At 27.5% G+C, this 21,416-nt stretch overlaps 1 pseudogene; it reads left to right on the plus strand.

Annotated features, from left to right (window-relative positions):
- Positions 1-19,613, plus strand: part of LOC113373660 — a 47,713-nt pseudogene extending 28,100 nt beyond the window's left edge.
- Positions 19,614-21,416: the final 1,803 nt, after the last annotated feature.

Here is a 21,416-nt window from a genome sequence, read left to right on the forward strand (position 1 = left end):
GGAATTAGACAGGTACTCATAGAAATTTGGAGTTCGTAGATATGGCAGAAGAGTGTATGAAAGGCTTTCAAAATCGATACTGAATATCTAAGTCAATATTATATTAACTAAATTTCGAACAAAATAATTACAAAAATCATTTAGGAGTATATTGGTTAACATATAGAAAGTAGACAAATATAGACAACTTATTGAAAAATTGAATTGAGAGGGGGCAGCCATGCTCATTTTTATTGAGCAATTATATATATAAAATGGAAATTTTATATGTATTAAAATAATTCAATCCTGAATTTATATTTATGTTTTTTTCTAAGAAGCAACAGTTCGTAAAATAAGAAGAATTAAAATTGAAGTTTGTTTATGCTCAAAGCAATCCAAAACTCTGCACTTGTTAGAATGAATTATACAAGAAATTAGATTACAATTTAACATATAATACAAGTTCACTAAAAAATATGTAAAATCAATTTCAATCATAATGTTTTTGGCATAAAATACATGAATAATCTTAAATATGAATTATTATATTAACATTGAATTTCGAATACTTGATGAATTTGTATGAATTTCGATATTCAAACCCAAATCATATACATTCAAGAATTATTCCTACCGAACAAACAATATATATATATATATATATATATATATATATATATATGTATATAAATTCATCGATAACCTCCAATTGATTATCTGAAATATTTTAAAAAAAAATGAGCGACTGATGTGAAAAATATAACATACATGAAAATAAATAATCATATGAATAGTTATAAAAAATTTTGGCCAGAAAATCTACTCAAAAAAACATTAATATATAAAATTTGAAAATCTTGAAATTCTTCTAAGCTATAGTGTGAAAATATTACACAGCAATACTAATTAGTTCTTAGATTGTTACATTTTTAAAAATATTGAGCACAAAATTAAACCAAACTCCAAATATATAAAGCCTATAATAACAAATTTATTCAGTACACAAATTCAGTTAATAATATAAATAAAAGCACAGCAAATTTAGAACGCAAAATCTTATAAATAGATAAAGAATCATTATAATATTGATATGTGCAAATTATTATTATATATACATATATAAATTAATTAAAATATAATTTTAATGTTTCGAAAATACCTTATGAAAAATTGAAGTCAGAAGCAGTACTCATTATATAAAATAGTGAGGATTTACCAAATGTGTTACTAGTTACTGGTTATTAGTAAGTGAACCAGCTATGAGAAAATTTTGGAAAAATGATTAATTATAAATTCTCTTAGTCATTTCTATACATTTTTTTTACCAAATAATATTAATTTAATAAAATTAAATCAAAATGCATATGCAAGTTTTGCCGATAGCACCGATGCTTCTGCCTTTCCTACATTAACTTTTAGTTGTATTTTAATATCATAATAGATTTATAAATAAGAAAATTATATTTCTATAAATACTATTTATTAATAAAAAATATTTTTATAAGAAATATTATATTATATTAAAATTTTTACGAGATCATAGATAACACGTTCGGAACAATAAAATCCACCAAAATAAAACAAGATGCCAAGAAGACTTTTGGAATAGATATTTCATAATGTAACAATTTTGCTTACACTTCAGTTAACGTCTAAAAAATATGGCATTTTCTGAGGAGTCTTAGTAAGTGAACTTGCCTATAACTATTACATAAATATTATGAACAAATTATCCAAAATAATTTATTCTAGTTGAAAAAACATACCAAAGCGGTCCCCAAGAAGGAGTTAAATAATTGCAAGCTACTCCTGATTTAGCCACTTGTTCTATCCTCAACAAGATGGGTATAATCTGGAACTAAATAGAAAAATAAATAAAATTATGATGACTATTCTAGTCAAAAAGTTTTAAGATGTTTCTATTGCCATGTACAAGAAACGGCTGGACCAAAATCCAAATAAACTTCCAAAACAATCTCCTAAACCTCACCCGGCTAAAATAATATTTTTGTTGCATAATATCTAAAGGAGAAGCTATAAAATTAAATGGCCAGCTATCGTTCTTGAGTATGTGACTGAAAAATGTTAGCTAAAATATATTTTGTATAAAATTGCTATAAGGAACCCTGATAAAGATGTTTCGTAATTCGAAAAATTATTTATTTTGTTTAAAATAAATCTCACTAAAAATTCAAACAAGCAAAAAATTGTAAGTCAAACTGCCACCACCGCATGGCTTAAAACTACAACATGAGGTTGATAGATGTCATTTCAAATTAAGCCTTTGAAGGCAAAAATATCAACATTTAAAACACCCACAATTATTTATCCTAGAGCCAATTAAAATAAATAATTAATTATAATTTAAAAAACCAACCGAACAATAATGACATATGTCAATATGAGCAACCAATTAAAAAGTTTAAAACTTCACACAAAGCAAAGAAAATGTAATAATCTAATTCTAGTTTTCTCATATCTAATTGAATATATAATCTTCTTGTCGATGAATAAAATGATATAAAACATACGTTGAAATAATTAGCGTTATAATAAACTGATTAAATTTAAAAAATCGAACATAGAGTAATGAACTAACATTGAAAATAAACGGATGCCTATATACATTATATATGAATGAAAAATATATAATAATAATATATATAAAACATAAATGAAAATATAAACAGTAATATATGGAAAATTATTGAAATTATGGGCAATTTTACATATTTTTAAACCCGTTTTATATTTCATATGATATATCCAAATAAAATTCAAGGGAAATTGTTTTGAGCAATCAAATTTAAGATGAGTTCAATAATATGTTGTCGAAAGTTTAGATAGAAAAGTATTTGATTTCGACATATATATGCGTAATGCATTGCAATATGGTTATAGACCGAGATTAAAAGGTAATCTAAACAGAGTTATATCGTATTTATAATTAGCGAATAGTCGGCTAACAGTATCAGAAGTTAGGGTCAACCAAGAGTATCTGGACAATTTATTGAAAATTTCTGGACATTTATTTAAAATTTTGAGAAAAAGCTACTGGAGAGAGTATCGTCATTGAAACAACAAATAGTGGTAATTGTAATGCAATTATCGGACTTGATTAACTTGATCAAGGCAACTAACAATAATTCAAGTCAGAAGATATCAAGCAATGTATTAATAGCCATGATACCAGAATTTGGAGGTTTGAACTTGTTGATGCTGTGCGGGACATCTACGAGGTTTCAAAAAAAAGGATGACAGTATTGTTGATATCTAAATTGAGAGCAAGTGCACAAAAATGGCATTTTAGTAAATCAGTATGCAACGTAAGTGAGAATATATCAAGCAATGAATTATTAGCGATGATACCAGAATTTGGGGGTTCGTCTGAACAATGCGTTGAATACTCGTGGTTTGAACGAATTGAAGCTGTGCGGGACACCTACGAGGTGACAAAAAAAGTAAGGCAATATTGTTGATATCTAAGTTGACAGCGAGTGCACAAAAATGGTATTTTAGTAATTCAGAGTATGCAACGTAGTATGCAGAGTATGAAATGGAGAAGATCGTATAACGCGCCTTAAAAGGTTTGAATCTCCGAGACGGGGTTTTCCATTATCTATCAGGAACCATTATCATGATAAAATGGAATTAGAAAATAAGATAGGTTTTAATTACACATATTTTATTTGAAATAGTTAACTCAGAGGTAGTTTTTTTTTATTTTGGAAAAATACTATTATTTGTGAAAAAAATATTATATTAAATTTTTGGATGGTCATTAAAATAAATAAATTAATACTAGGTTGACAGGAATAGTCCAGAGTAGACCTTTATGTCAAAGATCTAATGATGTAGCATATCAGTACAAAATCTAATGAATTCAGTGACTGTGCCTAATAATTAGGATCTTCAAACTCAACAGCAAACATCGCAAATACATGTGGATATTAACTAATATCAAAAACAATATGGTAGAAAAATTATTTGTACAATAATGGAAGATATCAAGCAATGAATTATTAGCCATGATACCAAAATTTGGAGGTTTGACAGATTAATGCGTTGATTACTCGTGGCTGTCTGGGACACCTACCAGGTGACAAAAAGAAGGATGGCAGTATTGTTGATATCTAAATTGACAGCAAGTACACGAAAATGGTATTTTAGTAAACCAGAGTACGCAACGAGATGAAGAGGCACTTAACAACATTTTTCAGAAACGGAGAAGATCGTATGACGCGTCTTAAAAAGTTTGATTCTCTGTCTGGATATGGGGAAAACAGGAACTGTTCAGCGTGTATTTTCAGGATAAAATGGCATTAGGGGACAGGTTAGGTTTTATGGAATGTGACCTGTTAGCCTACATGATTGATAGTTTTGATAAACCCGCTGATTTGATCAGCATGGCTTGATTTTATATGAACATGAGAATGTGACATATTTGTTTGTACAAAATTGTATGAATATGGTCCGATACTAAAAAGTAATGTAAAGTGAGTTATATCATGTTCATAATTAGCGAACAAGTTCAGAAGTTAGATAACAGTATCAGAAACGAATCAACCAAGAGTATCTGGACGATTTATTGAAATTTTTTGAAAAATTATTATTCTAAATTTTGAGAATTGGCTACTGGAGAGAGTAACGTCATTGAAAAAGAGAGTAACGTCATTGAAACAACAGATAGTGGTATTGTAATTCAATTATCAGACTTGATTAACTTGATGAAGGCAACTAACAATGATTCAAGTGAGAAGATATCAAGCAATGTATTATTAGCCATGATACCAAAATTTGGAGGTTTGACAGATCAATGCATTGATGACTCGTGGTTTGAACGAGTTGAAGCTGCCCGGGACACCTACGAGGTGTCGAAAAGAAGAATGGCAGTATTGTTGATATCTAAATTGACAGCAAGTGCACGAAAATGGTATTTTAGTGAACCAGAGTATGCAAAATCAATGCATTGACTCGTGGTTTGAACGTATTGATGCTGTGCGGGACATATACCAGGTATCAAAAAGAAGAATGCCAGTATTGTTGATATCTAAGTTGACAGAAAGTGCACGAAAATGGCATTTTAGTGAACCAGACAAAATTAAAAAGGATTTATATGACAAAATAAAAAGGCAATTAACAGCATTTTTTAGAAGCGGAGAAGATCGAATAACGATTCTTAAAAGGTTTGGGGAAAGCAGGAATCATTCAGCGCGTATTTTTAGGATAAAATCGCATCAGGGAACAGGTTAGGTTTCAATCACATATTTCATTTAAAATAGTTAACTCGAGCGATAGCATTTGTTTCAGATCAGATGTAGATTGTTGCTTGCGAGGTTCAGATATATCAAAGTGAAAAAATTGCGATAATTCAATTTAAAAATTCTTTTACGTTAAAAGATGTATCTTAGTTCGGGTCGTTCAATGTGTTATGTGTTAATACCTAACTCAGTGGTAGTTTTTTTCTATTTTTAAAAAATGCTATTATTGTTTGTGAAAAAAATTATCATATAAAATTTTTGGACGGTCAATAAAATAAATAAAATAATACTAAGTTGACAGGAGTAGTCCAGACTGGACCTTTATGTCAGTAATCTGAAGATTATCAGTATAAATTTTAATGAATTCAGTGGCTGTGCCTAATAATTAGGATCTTCAAACTCAATTACAAACACCGCAAATACATGTGGATATTAACTAGTATCAAAAACAATATGGTCAAAAAATTATTTGCAGAAGAGAAGATATCAGGCAATGAATTATTAGCCATGATACCAAAATTTGGAGGTTTGACAGATCAATGCATTGATGACTCGTGGTTTGAACGAATTGAAGATGTCCGGGACACCTACGAGGTGACAAAAAGAAGGATGGCAGTATAAGTTGACAGCAAGTGCACAAAAATTGTATTTTAGTAAACCAGAGTACGCAACGTAGTATGCAGAGTATGAAATGGAGAAGATCGTATAACGCGCCTTAAAAGGTTTGAATCTTGGAGACGGGGAAAACAGGAACCATTATCATGATAAAATGGCATTAGGAAATAAGGTAGGTTTTAATTACACAAATTTCATTTGAAATAGTTAACTCAGAGTTAGTTTTTTTTCTATTTTGGAAAAATACTATTATTTGTGAAAAAAAAATTATATTAAATTTTTGGACGGTCATTAAAATAAATAAATTAATACTAGATTGTCAGGAGTAGTCCAGATTGGACCTTTATGTCAAAGATCTAAAGATGCAGCATATCTCAGTACAAAACCTAATGAATTCAGTGGCTGTGTCTAATAATTAGGATCTTCAAACTCATCAGCAAACACTGCAAATACACGTGGATATTAACTAGTTAATTAAATATATCCAAATGAACCAATAAAAAAATAAAAATGCACAGTGAACAGCAAACGCAGCAAATATCTGTGCATAATAATAAGGTTTTTGAAGCCCAACAGCAAAAGCAATAAGTTTTGGTCAAGCAAGCTGGGCAACAGTAAACGAATAAAGTCACGTCTAGGAATATACTAATTCCGAATAAAATGAAAATAAAATGAAATTCTAAATGATTGAACAGAAATAAGCCTAGACACAAGTCTGGGATCTATCACAAATGTTTATTACATTTTTAATAAAATTATTTTTAAGAAGTTTTGGACAACAGAAAACTAATCAAGTCACGTCTAGGATTATACTAATTCTAAATTAAATGAATATAACATGAAAATCCAAATGATTCAACAGAAATGAGCATAAACACAAGCCTGGGATGTATCACAAATGTATAATACATTTTTAGTAAAATTATTTTCAAGGAGAAATAGTAGCAGTTTCTCCTAATTTTTACTTAAAATTTTCGTTTTAATTTTGTTAATGTTTAATTTGCATTAAATGAAAAAAATTGAGAAAATAAAATATGCGTTATCAACAAAGCAAATGAAAGGATGACCCCTTTGGTAGTATCGAAAACAATATAGTAGAAAAATTATTTGTACAATTCCAAAATATATTAAATAATATATTAAATATATGTAATATGTTTATATTAAATTTTATATAGATAAAAGTGCAAACTTATACATGAATTTTTAATCACTTTCAAATTTTCTCTCCTTAGAGAACAATATATCATGTGTGAAGTAGAACTAAAAGCCCGCAAAATTTAAAATAAAATCAAACATAGTTTCTAACAGAGTACTATTTTGCTACAGTATATATTTATCGATTTAATATAGTAATAATTATTTAATTCAGCACTTTCATTACGTTAGTAAGTAATCAATAAAATAATCCAGAAAAATATGCTCTTGCAAAAAATATCAAACAAGAAAAAGTTAAGCCAATGAACAAAACACTTGGGAAAAAATGTTTCTATTTATATGAGAATAATATTCCCATAATAAATTTTTACAAAATATCTACTATTATCATTTCTAAGTTTATTTATCAAAAATTATCTATCACGTGTTAATTAAAAGATTTTCTACATAATGTAATATAGTAGGTGGCTAAATGCTCAAGTTAGCAAGGCCATTAATTAAAAAAAAGATTTTCTTTTAGATTGTCAAAAACAAATTATATGCTAGAGTATTGCCAAAATGAAAATATTCGATTATAACAAATAAAATCGTTTTACTTTTTATGTTAAAAAATGAATTTAAAATATTTCAGACATATTCCTAGAAAGCTTAAAATCGAATTAACTATACAATGAGAAAAATCGCATCCATTCGAAAAATGAGGATAATACATCAATTAGTTTTAGTTTTCTTCATTTATTTATTTTATGAATACAGATGAGTAAATTAAAAATTCAATTTAAATCAAACTAGCAAGTTATTTAAAATTTTTATATATCACAAATATTATAATTTTAGTATAAAAAATATTAAGAATAAAAAAGAACAAAAACAGTATAGTATATTTTATATAAATCTGAAACATATAACTGTATAATGTTGGAAATACCAATACAGATTGATTAATGTTAATACATACATATTGATATAGTATGATTTTCGAATAAAATTTGCATATATGTTACAAATATATCTGTATTTGGTTTTAAAATAGGCTGGATTTAAAATGTCAATAATATATTTATGAATTCAATACTACTCAAATCGTGGCATTATAGTCAAATAAAATTTGTCATCACAATAAACAGAAATCAAATTCATTTATACTTATATAAATTATAGATATATTTTATTATAATTTTGTATGAAATATAAAATTATTATATAAATAGATATGTGAAAAAATTGTTTTGTAAATAATTTTTCACACTTTTTCAAATAAATAGTTTGCAAATAAATTAAATGAAAAAAAGTTTTTTTACAAAAAAATTTGTTTTGAGTCGAAACTATTTTTTATTAAGTTAAATCACGTTTTTATTATTAATTCAGTCAACCTATCCATATCAATGATAAGAAATATATAAAAAAGAGCATCAAAATTAATTGGTAGTTATTAATTAACAAGCATCAAAATTTTATTATTTTTCGCCTAATATGCGGTAATAATGCCGAATTGAACAAATCATCTCCTTCCTGGTTTTATAATGTTCAGTAAAATTCCATTTGGTGTATAGGTGTATGTTCTTATTTTATTAAAAATGTTACATGATTAAAAAATTTGTCTTTTGAGAATAAACGACCGACGATTACGAATGTATTATCTACCTTCACAACTGTATTATAGAAAAAATTACTAAACAAAAGGATAATGAAACAAATATTAAAAAAAGATTTTAATACGAAAAATTAACTCCGCTCATTAAACGAGGAAAATGTAATAATCTAATTCTGGTTTTCATATCTAATTTAATTTTTAGTCATACTTAATTTTTTTATCAACAAAAAAGTATATAAAATATATGTTAAAATTAAATTAATTAATGTAATAATAAACTGATTAAATTTAAAAATCCAAACGGAGAATAATGACATATTTCAATATAAACCTATTAAAAATTTTTCACAGAAAATGTGATCTGGGTGGGTCTAATTCTGAAAAAAAATCATATCTAATCAACTTTTATCGAGAATTAATAGTATATAAAATGTACGTTAAATCAAATCTAATTAACGTAATAATAAACTGATGAAATTCAAAGAACCTGCAACAAACGAATAAGGGCATATTTCAATATAAACTAATTAAAAAAAAGGTTAAAACTGCAACACAAAAAATGTGAGAGTCTAATTCTAAAAAAAAATTTCTTTATCTAATCTAATTTTGAAATATATCTAATCTTGTTATCGACAATTAAAACTATATAAAATGTAAGTTAAAGTAAATCTTATTAACGTAATAATAAACTGATGAAATTCAAAAAACTTTCAAAAGAATAATGGTATATTTCAATAGAAACCAATTAAAAAGATTAAAACTGCAACACAGAAAATGTGATACTCTAATTCTAAAAACAATTTTTCATATCTAATCTATTTTTTAAATTAACCTAATCTTGTTATCTACAATTAAAAGTATATAAAATGTACGTTAAAGTTAATCCTATTAACGTAATAATAAACTGATGAAATACAAAAAACCTTCAAGTGATTAATGGCATATTTCAATATAAATCATTAAAAAAGGTAAAAACTGCAACACAGAAAATTTGATAATCTAATTTTAAAAAAATATATCCATATCTAATCTAATTTTTAAATATAGCTAATATTGGTATCTATAATTAAAAGTATATAAATAAAATGTACGTTGAAATAAATCTAATTAACATAATAATAAACTGATGAAATTCGAAAAACTTTCAAAAGAATGGCATATTTCAATAGAAACCAATTAAAAAGATTAAAACTGCAACACAGAAAATTTGATTATCTAATTCTAAAACAAAAATTCCTTATCTAATCTAATTTTTTAATATATCTAATCTTGTTATCTACAATTAAAAGTATATAAAATCTACATTAAAGTAAATCTTATTAACGTAATAATAATCTGATTAAATTGAATCACAAACAGAGGAATGAATAATGGCATATTTTAATCTAAACCAAAATCTAATTTCTTTGTCGACAAATAAAAGTACATAAATGGTACGGTAAAGTAAATCTAATGAAGGTAATAATAAAATCTAAATAAAATAAAAAAGGTATAAATCTAATTAAATTTAAAAAAAAAACTACCATTAAAAAGGTTAAAATTGCACGGTAAGCGCAGAAAATATAATAATGTAATTCAAGTTTTTATTCCTAACTTAATTTCCAGATGAATCTATCTAATCTTCTTGCCGACAAACAAATAAATGTATATAATGTATACGTTAAAATGAAATGTAATTAACGTAATAATAAAATTATTATATTTCAAAAACCGAACAAAGAATAATTAACTAACATTGAAAATAATCTGATGCCCAAATAATGTATAGAATAGAATAGAATAGAATAGAACTTTATTAAAATTCAATAGTTACAATTTAAGTCATTTACAATACATAATTATTCTAAAAATTCATTTATAAAATAATAGGGATTATTTAGTAAATAATTTTTAACAATATTTTTAAAGGTGAATCTTGTTTTGCATCTCCATCCATCAGGTAGCTTATTATAGATCTTGGCTCCCAATGTAGTTCTTAGCGATGATTTAAGTTTGATTTTTGGACATATCACTGCATTTTTATTCCGCGTATTGTGGTCGTGGACATCACTTCTCAATAAATGATTAGTTTTATCCGCATGCACCGCAATAGCTTGTTGCCAAATATAAATGTTTGTGACAGTCAAAATTTTGTGTTTTATGAATAGCGGCCTGCAAGGCTCCCGAGGTGAGACTCCTTCTATTGCTCTAACCGCCTTCTTTTGTAGATCCATAACTTTAGAAGTGTGTGCACTATGTCCCCAAGCTAATATTCCGTATGAAAGTACAGAATGGAACATAGCAAAGTAGGTTTCCCTGGCACATTCCTGGTTTATTATGGATCTAATTCTTCTAATGGCATAAATGGCTTTCGAGAGCCTTGCGCATAGCAACTCTATATGTTTGGCCCAGGTCAGCAAACTATCCATTGTTAGTCCCAAGTATTTGACTTCACCGCCTTGAAGTTCAACATGTCTTCTACTAGCTGTAAAATTAATAGAAACAGTTTTGTTTTTATTCAGAACAATTTTATTGGCGAGGAACCACTCTTCGGCTTGTTTATAAGCATTTTGCCTCTTTTCATTCATAACTTTTATGTCTTTGCTTGCAACTGCCAGTGCCGTATCGTCTGCGAACTGAGTCGAATGGCAATTCAAGTTGGAGGGCAGGTCATTCACAAATATTAGGAATAGTAGCGGACCTAAAATACTGCCTTGAACAATTCCAATATCTGGTACTACTTCTGCATTACTGAGCTTATATTGCCAGTCGACGAATTGTTGACGATTCGTGAAGTAGGATTGCATCAGCGTTAACGGAACACCTCTCAGTCCATAATATTCAAGTTTTTTTAGAAGTATTTTGTGTGGTACGCAATCGAATGCCTTACTAAGGTCACAGAACAGCGCACCGCAATGTTCATGATTCTCTAAAGAATCTTGTATGAAATTTAGAACATTTACTATGGCGTCGATCGTATTCAACCCCTTTCTAAACCCAAATTGACTGTTGTTTGAATAGTTATTGGCTTCAAAGAAATTTAGTATTCTTGAGGCCAACAACATTTCAATCAGTTTAGAAAATACAGGCAGTATGGCGATTGGCCGATAATTGGATGCATCTTGGCGGTCTCCGGATTTATACACTGGAATGATTCTCGCCAGTTTCATTTTATCTGGAAACTGACCTGTAGCGAATACACTGTTCACGATTGCACAGAGCGGTGAAGCTATATACTCGGCTACTGGTTTGATCATTTTAGCGTTTAGTCCAAAAGCGTCAAGTGATGTCTTGTTTTTCATCTGTTTAATCGCTGTAACAATTTCTTCTGGAGATGTTGGTCTCAGGAACATACTTCGCCCACTGACATATACCTTGGCTAAATAAGCTTCGGGTCTAGTCTTTGCGTCGAGCAAGTCCTTGGTTAGATTGACAGCTACATTCCTGAAAAAATGATTAAATTCGTTTGCTGATGGCGTACCAATTCCGATATTATTTGAATATTTTTGACCTGTTTCTTGTTTTATTATATTCCATATAGTTTGTTGTTTATTATCTGATTTAACTATATTCATTACATTACTTTGTTGACGTTCCATTTCCATCTTATGGTTATATAATCTTTTATAATGTTCAAAGTATTGTTTCAGATCAATTCGCTGTGACTGTTTAAAAGCATCATATAGAAAATCCACAAGTTCTTTGAGATTTCGTAGATTTTCTGACTGCGCCGAAATTTTGTTTTTGTTTATCAATATGCGTTTGTAAGGAAACGCGTTGTTTGCTATTTGTTTAAAAATATTCAGAAAAATATTGAATTGTTTGTTGCTATCTTCAGTCTGGTCCAGGCAATTCCAATTAACTAGAGATAGTTGTTTTTTGAAGTGTTCCATGTTTTTTTCATTTATTTTTCTTATTATGCGGATGTTCGCGTTGGTAGAAGAAGTTTTGAGATTCATAATCAATGCTTCATGGTCGGAGATCGAACATGATAAAGTATCAATTATGAATTGGTCTGATTGTAAGTTTGTGAATGCATTATCGATGCAAGTTTTAGAGTTCACGTTGATGTGTGTTGGTTTCATTAACCTATGTTCCAGTCCAAAAGTGGAAGCAGAGTTAATTAGCGCAATTTTATCATTCGAATCTACTAAGAAATCCACATTGAAATCACCGCATATGATGACTTTAGTTTTCGATTCGAATGTGTTAAATATGCGCGTTAGTATTTCTTCAAGTTTTAATAAAAACATATTTAAAGTCGAATTTGGCGACCTGTAAATAACAATAATAATTGTTTTTATTTGTTTTAAATAACACGCCGCTACTTCGCATGCAAGCTCAGCAGATTGCACTGCAATGTCATTTAATTCGGCGCAGTCAAGGTGATTTCGGCAAAATATTGCAACTCCGCCATGTATGTGTTCACTACGGCAAAAACTGCTGATCAGCCGAAAGTCACGAATATTAAATAAATTGATTTGTTTGTCATTTAACCAGTGTTCTGTCAGACAAAGTAGGTCAATATTATTTACGTTGACTACATTTGACAAAGCAGCTGATTTATTTGATAAGCATTGAATGTTCAGACAGAGTATATTTAATATATTTACTTGTCGTTGCTTGTTGCTTTTGGAGCCTGAATAAAAAACGATCCACGCATACTCCTTGAGGCCATATTTCCGGCGATTTAATTTTTTCTAATTCTGATTCCAAAACTGATACCTTGAATGATGAATATACGTTTGGATGTTTGGATGCAATTTTTTTGCACGTTACGTTTTCGAAATTTTTGTCCCGCAGGTAATTTTCCAATTGCTCTTCCGTTGTTTCTGGCGCCAGTCGAAACACATGTAGATGCGCTTGCTTCACCACACCTTTTAACACGGCATTTGCATTTGTGCCTTCGATAGTTGTGGCCTTTCGCCTTGGCGCTTTCTTTCTTTGGACCAAAGTCCAATTTTGTTCTTCTGTTACGCTCTTATTGTTAGTGACGGCGTTGGAAGGCAAAGCGGTAGACGCCACGGCATCACGGAACGTTTCAATTTTCCGCTCTTCCAATTTCTTCAGCGCCGTTGCTACTGCGACACTAACTTGTTCACTTGAGATTTTGCTGGGATCTTTTTCCTTGTTAATATTCGATTTCTTTCCATTCTTTTTTTTTGATTTCTTATTGACTGCTTTCTCAGTATCGATAACAATACTGGGTACAGCTGAAGAAACCTGCTCCTTCTTTTGATTCGGATTTACCCATTGCAGCAGCTTGATTTTATCCTCAAGCTGCTGAATTATGTACTCCTTATCCTTTATTATGGTAATTTTGTCTTCTATTATGGTGTTTTTGTCGGCAATTGTTTTTTCGAGCCGAGAAATTGTTTCCATATGGTCACTGTACACTTCACTGTCAACACAACACTGTATCAGATTACGATATAGAAATTTGAAGTTTTTCCTATTAGCACAACTAATGTGGTACATTTTTCCGCAGTTTTTACAAATGCCTACATTTGGGGCCTTTGTTTCACAGCAATTATAGGAACTTTTCACTTCCGATTCTGGCACTAATGGTGTCGATTGCGACATCATTGCGGCAAGTTAAAACGGCACGTCTGTACGTTACGACGGTCAACGAAGAATATCTATATATAATATATAGATATATAAAATAAAATATATACAATGATATATAAAAAATTAATGAAAATATGAACAATTATATATGAATATTATTTGCGGATTTCACAAGTTTTTAAATCCATAAGATATAAAATAAAATAAAATCCAAGGGATGAACATGTTAAAATTGAAGGGAGATGTGAAAGCCATTAAGTACTTGATATGTTTTAATTACACATAATTTATTTAAAAGGGTTAACTCAGTGGTAGTTTTTTTGTTTTGGATATATGCGATTATTATTAGTGAAAAAATATTATTATATTAATATTAAAAAATATTTTTATTATATTAGATTCTATAAATAAATATTTCGAAGATTTTCAAAGAAAAAAACTGTAACGTTCTACATGTAATATATGTTTAAAAATCTCAATTATGGATATTATGTCCAGGGTTGGCGATATATTTAATATGCATAAATTAATAAAATTATATTTATATAGCAATGTCAATTTTAATTTAAAAATATTAAATATAATATAATATTGTATGTGCTCTTGTTTGGAGATGTGAAAGCCATTAAGTACTTGATGTTTTAATTACACATAATTTATTTAAAAGGGTTTAATCAGGGTTTTTTATTTCGAATATATGCGATTATTATTTGTAAAAATATATTACTATATTAGATTTTAATATTAACTATAAATATTTACGGCATGTAACATATGTTTAAAAATCTCAATTATGGATATTAAACTATGTCCAGGATTGGCAATATATATAATATGCATAAATAAATAAAATTTATATAGCGATGTCAATTTTAATTTGAAAATATTAAATATAATATAATATTATATGTGCTTGTTTGGAGATGTGAAAGCCATTAAGCACTTGATATGTTTTTTACTTACACATAATTTATTTAAAAGGGTTAACTCAGTGGTAGTGTTTTTTTATTTTGAATATATGCGAAATTTGTGTAATTAAAATCTAATATTATTATTAATGTATCAATTGAGATAATTGTTTGAAGCTGATTGTGCTTTAAAATAGGATTGAATTCTTATATTTTAAGTATTCAATTTAAAATATTTTTAAATATATATTAACTTTTATAAAAAAATTTGAAATTATGATTGTGAAACGGATTCATATTTTAATCGAGTGGAGTAAAAAAAGCCGTAGCAACGCGTGGCAGGGTGTGCTAGTATATATATATATATATATATATATATATATATATATATAAATAGTTAAAAATATTAATTTTATTTTCAGATTATATTAAGCCAGTATGTCTTCCGGATGCAACTGAGCAAACAAAGTCATTTGTTGGAAAAAGCTTGTATGTTGCTGGATGGGGAAAAACAGAATCAAGTATGTATCATAATTTTTTATTAAATTTTTATTAAATTTTTATTTAGAATCATTGTTTTCCAGTACGCAACTGCTTTCAACTATACAATATACTGTATAAACTTTAACTTTACAAATCTCAAATTTTTTATTTGTGTGTTTACATATTTTGGTGATGATATAAGAAGTGATCGACTAAGCAAATATTAGGTGTTGAGTTTCTGCATCCTCCAAACTTATTATTTTCGTTGTCTATTACTTTTAACAAAGAGTTTTTTATTAATTTTTTATTAAACTGAAGCAACTTGCTTTTTTATATCAATTAAAATATTAATAATTTTGTTTATTATACACAATAAACATATGCACTAATTAAAAGTAATAAAAGTTCTAAATATTAATTTTAATATATAAAATTATAATATTCTAGATACATTTCTAAACTAAATTGAATAAAGAAACCACGAAAGAGTATATTTATTTCCACAAATGATTAATAACGCAATCAAAACATATTGAATATTCGACTATATTTAATTGAATTGAGAAAAGTTTAAAAAAGTTTAAAAATTAATGGAGAACCGAGGTATTAATTCTGCTTCGTGATAATTAAATTCAAATAAATGTATAATTCAAAATCTAATTACAATTGTGAAAATAAATATTGATATTGAGACCAGTTTTTAATAGTAACCTAAAATAATAAATAAGAAAAATTAATATTATGAAACAAAGAATATCGAAGATTAATCCATTAATGAATTAATTAATAATTCTGCTTTTTTGTATTTATATTCAAACTAATTACAATTGAGAAAATGTATATTGGTATTACGAAAATTTAAGTAGCATTAAAAATAATAAATATTAATATTATTTAATTAATAAAAATAAATATGAAACATAGGGTTATTGAATTGAGCTAAAAGTTTTTTGTCGCATATCAATATATATATATATATATATATATATATATATATATATATATATATAAATATATATACTTTCTTATTTATGAAGCCAATAAAATTGGTAGTAAAGCGCGATTAAGCAAAGCAATCATATTTGTCGAATACACTTATATAATTTGTGGATTACAAAATTAATTCAAAATTTAAAAAAAATTCAATTAAAATCGGAGTCAATAATTCAACATTTTCGAGCAAAATTCGAACGTTTCAAGCTATGGGTGTCTTCAAATGAATTCTCCGCAACAGAAAAAAAAGTTCTCATATAGAAAGCTCAGTTTTTTATTAAAGCAAGAAAAACCAAAGACAAGACTTCAATCACAGAATTATATAGCAGATCAATAATAATAACCAACAATAAAAAGCTAACTGATAGTTTATCGAATCGAAGATCTTGGAAGTCTAAAATGCGAGTATGTTTCTACCTCGAAAAAAAAATATAGAGCAACTGAGTGTATAAACCAGGTTTTTTAAATACTGAAAACTAATTTAACCATAAATGGTTAGAGCTATGCATGAAAACAAAATACAGTTTGAAATTCTAATTATTTTTTTGTTATAATAATTATTAAATTATTATTAATAAAATGTATACGTTAAAATATTGAATGAATAACTGACGAAGTTTCGAGTGTCAACAAAATCTGCCTTCTGCACCATTATATTCAGATTATAATAGAAAAACTTGAAAAATAAACCTCTTAGTATATATTTTCAAAATTTCACGTGCACGAATATGGAATATCTTACATCTTTATCCAAATGATTTCGTAATTAATAGCAGGATTTGATAATACTACATTTCAAATACAGACAGTATCTGAAATGACGTTCAGTAATTTAACCTCTGTAAATGCTGTTGCCGAAAAATATTGACTATGTGAAAATAGTAAAAGTAAGTTTAACTGTGTCAATTATGGACATTAATCGATAGAGTATAGGTAATATAAGTCCAAAAAGTATAGTTGAACATTGGATTCAGAAAAAAACTTGTAAATTTGTATAAATATAACCTTTATTTTTACTATATATTTGTATGTAAAAGTACGACAGGATTATGTGATTCAGGTGATAAGAAATCCTGTTTTCTTATAAACCCTTAAAATATGCACGTATCTTGTCGATTAAAAAAACAATCTGCAGAATTAAAATAGACTGAGGAAATAATATTGAATCTTAAATATATCTGTTCTTGTCTGAATAAATGAAATGTTTTGTAGCAATAAAATGTGGCAATAAGACATCTTACATGCATACACTCCAAGATGTAGAATATAATAAAGTTATCAGATATAGTTACATTCAATATGTGCACAAAGTATGAAAATTCTATCTATTTACAAAAGTAGTTCGGTTGAATATAAAAACATCAGCAACTAGAATCATAAAATTCAACTTTAGAATCTTTAGTTTTGAAAAATACGACAAACTGTCTGCAAGTCCTGAAAAATTTAACTTAGAAAGATGAGCACAGCAGCAAATTTAAGATATTATTTCGATAATTTTTATTAAAAGATTTTCCATTTATATTATCCATTTAAAATCAGTGTATATAATGTAATAAAATAATTTATATAAGTAAAAAGTATATAGTAATATATTGTCGGTCTTAGCGGTTAAAAGACAATTGAAAATGGGCTCCTACACAAATAAAAAATATGACTATACATTTAAAATTTAAAATTTTCCTCGTGATAAAAATTAATAAGTTATGATGAATGTAATGCCCGAATTAGCAAAACTAAACTTTTTGAAAGCAATCTAATACAAAAATTTATGCGCAGTTCCTATAAATGAATTATTATATTTGAATAAACAGTAAATAATGTCATTATAAAAAAACAGACTAAAAAGATATAGCAAACGCAAATCAATTTTTCCTAAAACTAAAAACACTCAAAGTCCTAAATAAAATGTTGTTTGCAGTTTGCTATTAATGTTCATGAGAAATGTCTGTGGTTTTATTTATTTAGATTTTCTAATTTTCAAATGAATTCCTTGCAGTGATAACAATTTAAAAATTGAAAACTATATTGAAAATTTGTGGCAAGAAAAACCCAAAAATTTAGGAGTGAAATCATGTATTTAATAATTTTTTAGGAATAAGGTATAAAAGGCATTTTTCCATAACTTTCTGATAGTTGTAAATAATCGATTTAATCAATATATATTAAATTTGCTTACATTGTTAATCTGTAAACATGACTACTTAGCACATTATCTATCAGCACATATTTCTCTACAGATCCCAGAATGCTGAAACTCATCGCAAAAATGTAATCAAATTTTTACTCCGTCAATACAAATAAAATGTTTGAATGATTTGAATCAGATTCCTTGTTCTAACAAAAACTGCCATCTTCTGCATTGCATCTTTGCAGCTGAACTTTTGTTTGTCAAAAATTTATCAACACGTCTTGTTGTGAATACAAAAAAAAATGTCTTTTGGATCAGTCTAAAAGAATGATTCTAGCAAAAACTGTACATCTATTTTTGCACCTTTTGCTTCATATCTCCGAAACTTTTTTTCATCAATGAGAATCGAATGCTTTTTGAATAATTCAAATCTGTTGATTGGTGATGCCGGAAACGACTCAAAAAATTGTGTCAACACATACACACACATCAATTTTTTCTGAATATGCCAAAATGTTAAGAAACTGTCGAAACGAAAATTTAAAAATATTACTTTAGGCTCTTGCTTATGAACCTCATTGAATAATATATTTTATTAATATGTATTTTTTCCCCAATAGGATCAGAAAGCCCAATAAAACTCAAACTAGAAGTCCCAGTAGTCACCCCGATCCGCTTGCTCAAACGTCTATGCAGGTGTTTCGGTTCAAATCGGTTCGGGCCAACTATGCGCTGGTGGCGAACGTGGCCGAGACAGCTGTCGTGGGGATTCGGGTGGGCCACTTATGGCCATAGATCGGGAATCTGGCCAGGTGGCTAACTGGATAGTGGCCGGAATAGTGTCGTTTGGCCCTTCGCCTTGCGGTATGCAAGGCTGGCCAGGCGTTTACACGAAAGTTGGAGATTACGTGGATTGGATTCAGAGTAAAATGCGTGCTTGAATAAAGTATGATTGATATTTGAATTATATAGAAATAACCTCAGTTTTCAAATTATGTTGAATTTGCAATAAAATAACATATTTTTATTAACATAAATTGTTGATTTACTGTTCGAGTCTCGCAAAAGCTTACACTTTTATCAAAAAAAGTCAGTATATGATTAGTTTATATAATTACTAAGATTAATAAAAATACTCCTAAATTGTACAATGATATTATATATTGGATACATTATATATATATTATATTGTATATCATTTTGTAAAATACTCTTATAATGGATATATTCGATAATCAAAGAAAATTATTTTATCTCATGACAAGTGAAATAAGAGTGAAAGGTTATCTTAAAATAAAATTATTAGGCTCTAAAAATATCTTCAAATAAACATAACTAAAAATTAGTAACAACAGTTCACATTTATGATAAATGTTTTAGGCAGCTACTTTTGCCACCCAAAATTGAAATTGGACAATATTTATATTTTTATATTTCAGGAAAATTTATAAAGTATTATCAAAAAACTCAGATAAATGTAAAAATAAAATTACAAACTAGTATAAAATGTTTTTCAATTCAAATTAGGACGAATGCAAATTTAAATTAAATTTTAAGAGCATATATATCATATAAGTTCAATATAGTCAATACACTATATTGATTGATTATATTATATCCACTTTTTGTGAGAAATTCTATAATAGTCAAGGACATTGAAATCGTAAATATATGCAAAAAAATTCAATCATGATTTTTGGACGATTACAATAACTTACCCCATGAAAACTTAAAAATACTGATTTTTAGAAAATAAACTACTAAAAAATTATTGACAACTGATCATTAACGCAAGAAAAAAAATTTTGTCTTGTAAAGAAGAAAAAAAATGTGATAAACACTTTTGGAAAGATAAAAGAGCATAATTTTTGATTAAACGCTTTGAAACAAATATTTCAACATCAAGTTTAAAAAATGGGAACTTAGACAATAGAAAGAACAAAATATCGCCTTATTTTCTAAGTAAATCATAAAATATATTCTTTAACTGGAAATTTAAATGTTTTGAGAGAATTTCTGTAAATGTACCTGGTGGCGAAAAGCACTCACCTCTTACTATCGAAAAATCGTTTTAAATAAAGTGGAATCTGACGAAGATATTCAAAAATAAAAATATTTAAAAAAATGTAAGGCTATAACCAAGTATAAAAAACAATTATTGTTGTTTATTATTCTTTAAAACTATTTTTTTAAAACTACAATGATATCACAAAAACTTTAATAAACGAATTCATTAAAAATTATTGTATTATTTTTGTAACATTATTCAGTATTATCAATTATTTACTAAAATATCAATACATCATGCTTAATGATTTTATGTTTATGTTTTAATAATTTTATATAAAAATCTGGATGCTTCTACTGATAAAAAAACACAATATTAATAAAATATTATTTTGTGATTTACATTTTCTTTTCATATTAACCCAATGTCCATGAACATCAAAATTAGTTTTAGTTCCTACATAAACTTCTACAACAACTACAGTGAATATTATGCATATATGTACATTATGTATTAGATTATAAGAAGAAATATTGAAATTAAAATTCTCATCAGTCTAAAAACAATTATGACTGCAATTTTGAAAAGTGATTTCATTCCATATAATTGTTATTTGATAAAAAATCTTAGTCAATAAGTATTGATATTGCGACTTCGCCGATATTGTGCGATCACATATTTTAAAATGTACTTGAAATTAAATGCAAATTAATGTAAAAAAGTTCTAAAAATGAAT

Source organism: Ctenocephalides felis, unplaced genomic scaffold (assembly GCF_003426905.1).
Source record: "Ctenocephalides felis isolate EL2017-DRISC unplaced genomic scaffold, ASM342690v1 CF-g0.4_SCAFFOLD_01604, whole genome shotgun sequence".
Lineage (NCBI taxonomy): Eukaryota > Metazoa > Arthropoda > Insecta > Siphonaptera > Pulicidae > Ctenocephalides > Ctenocephalides felis.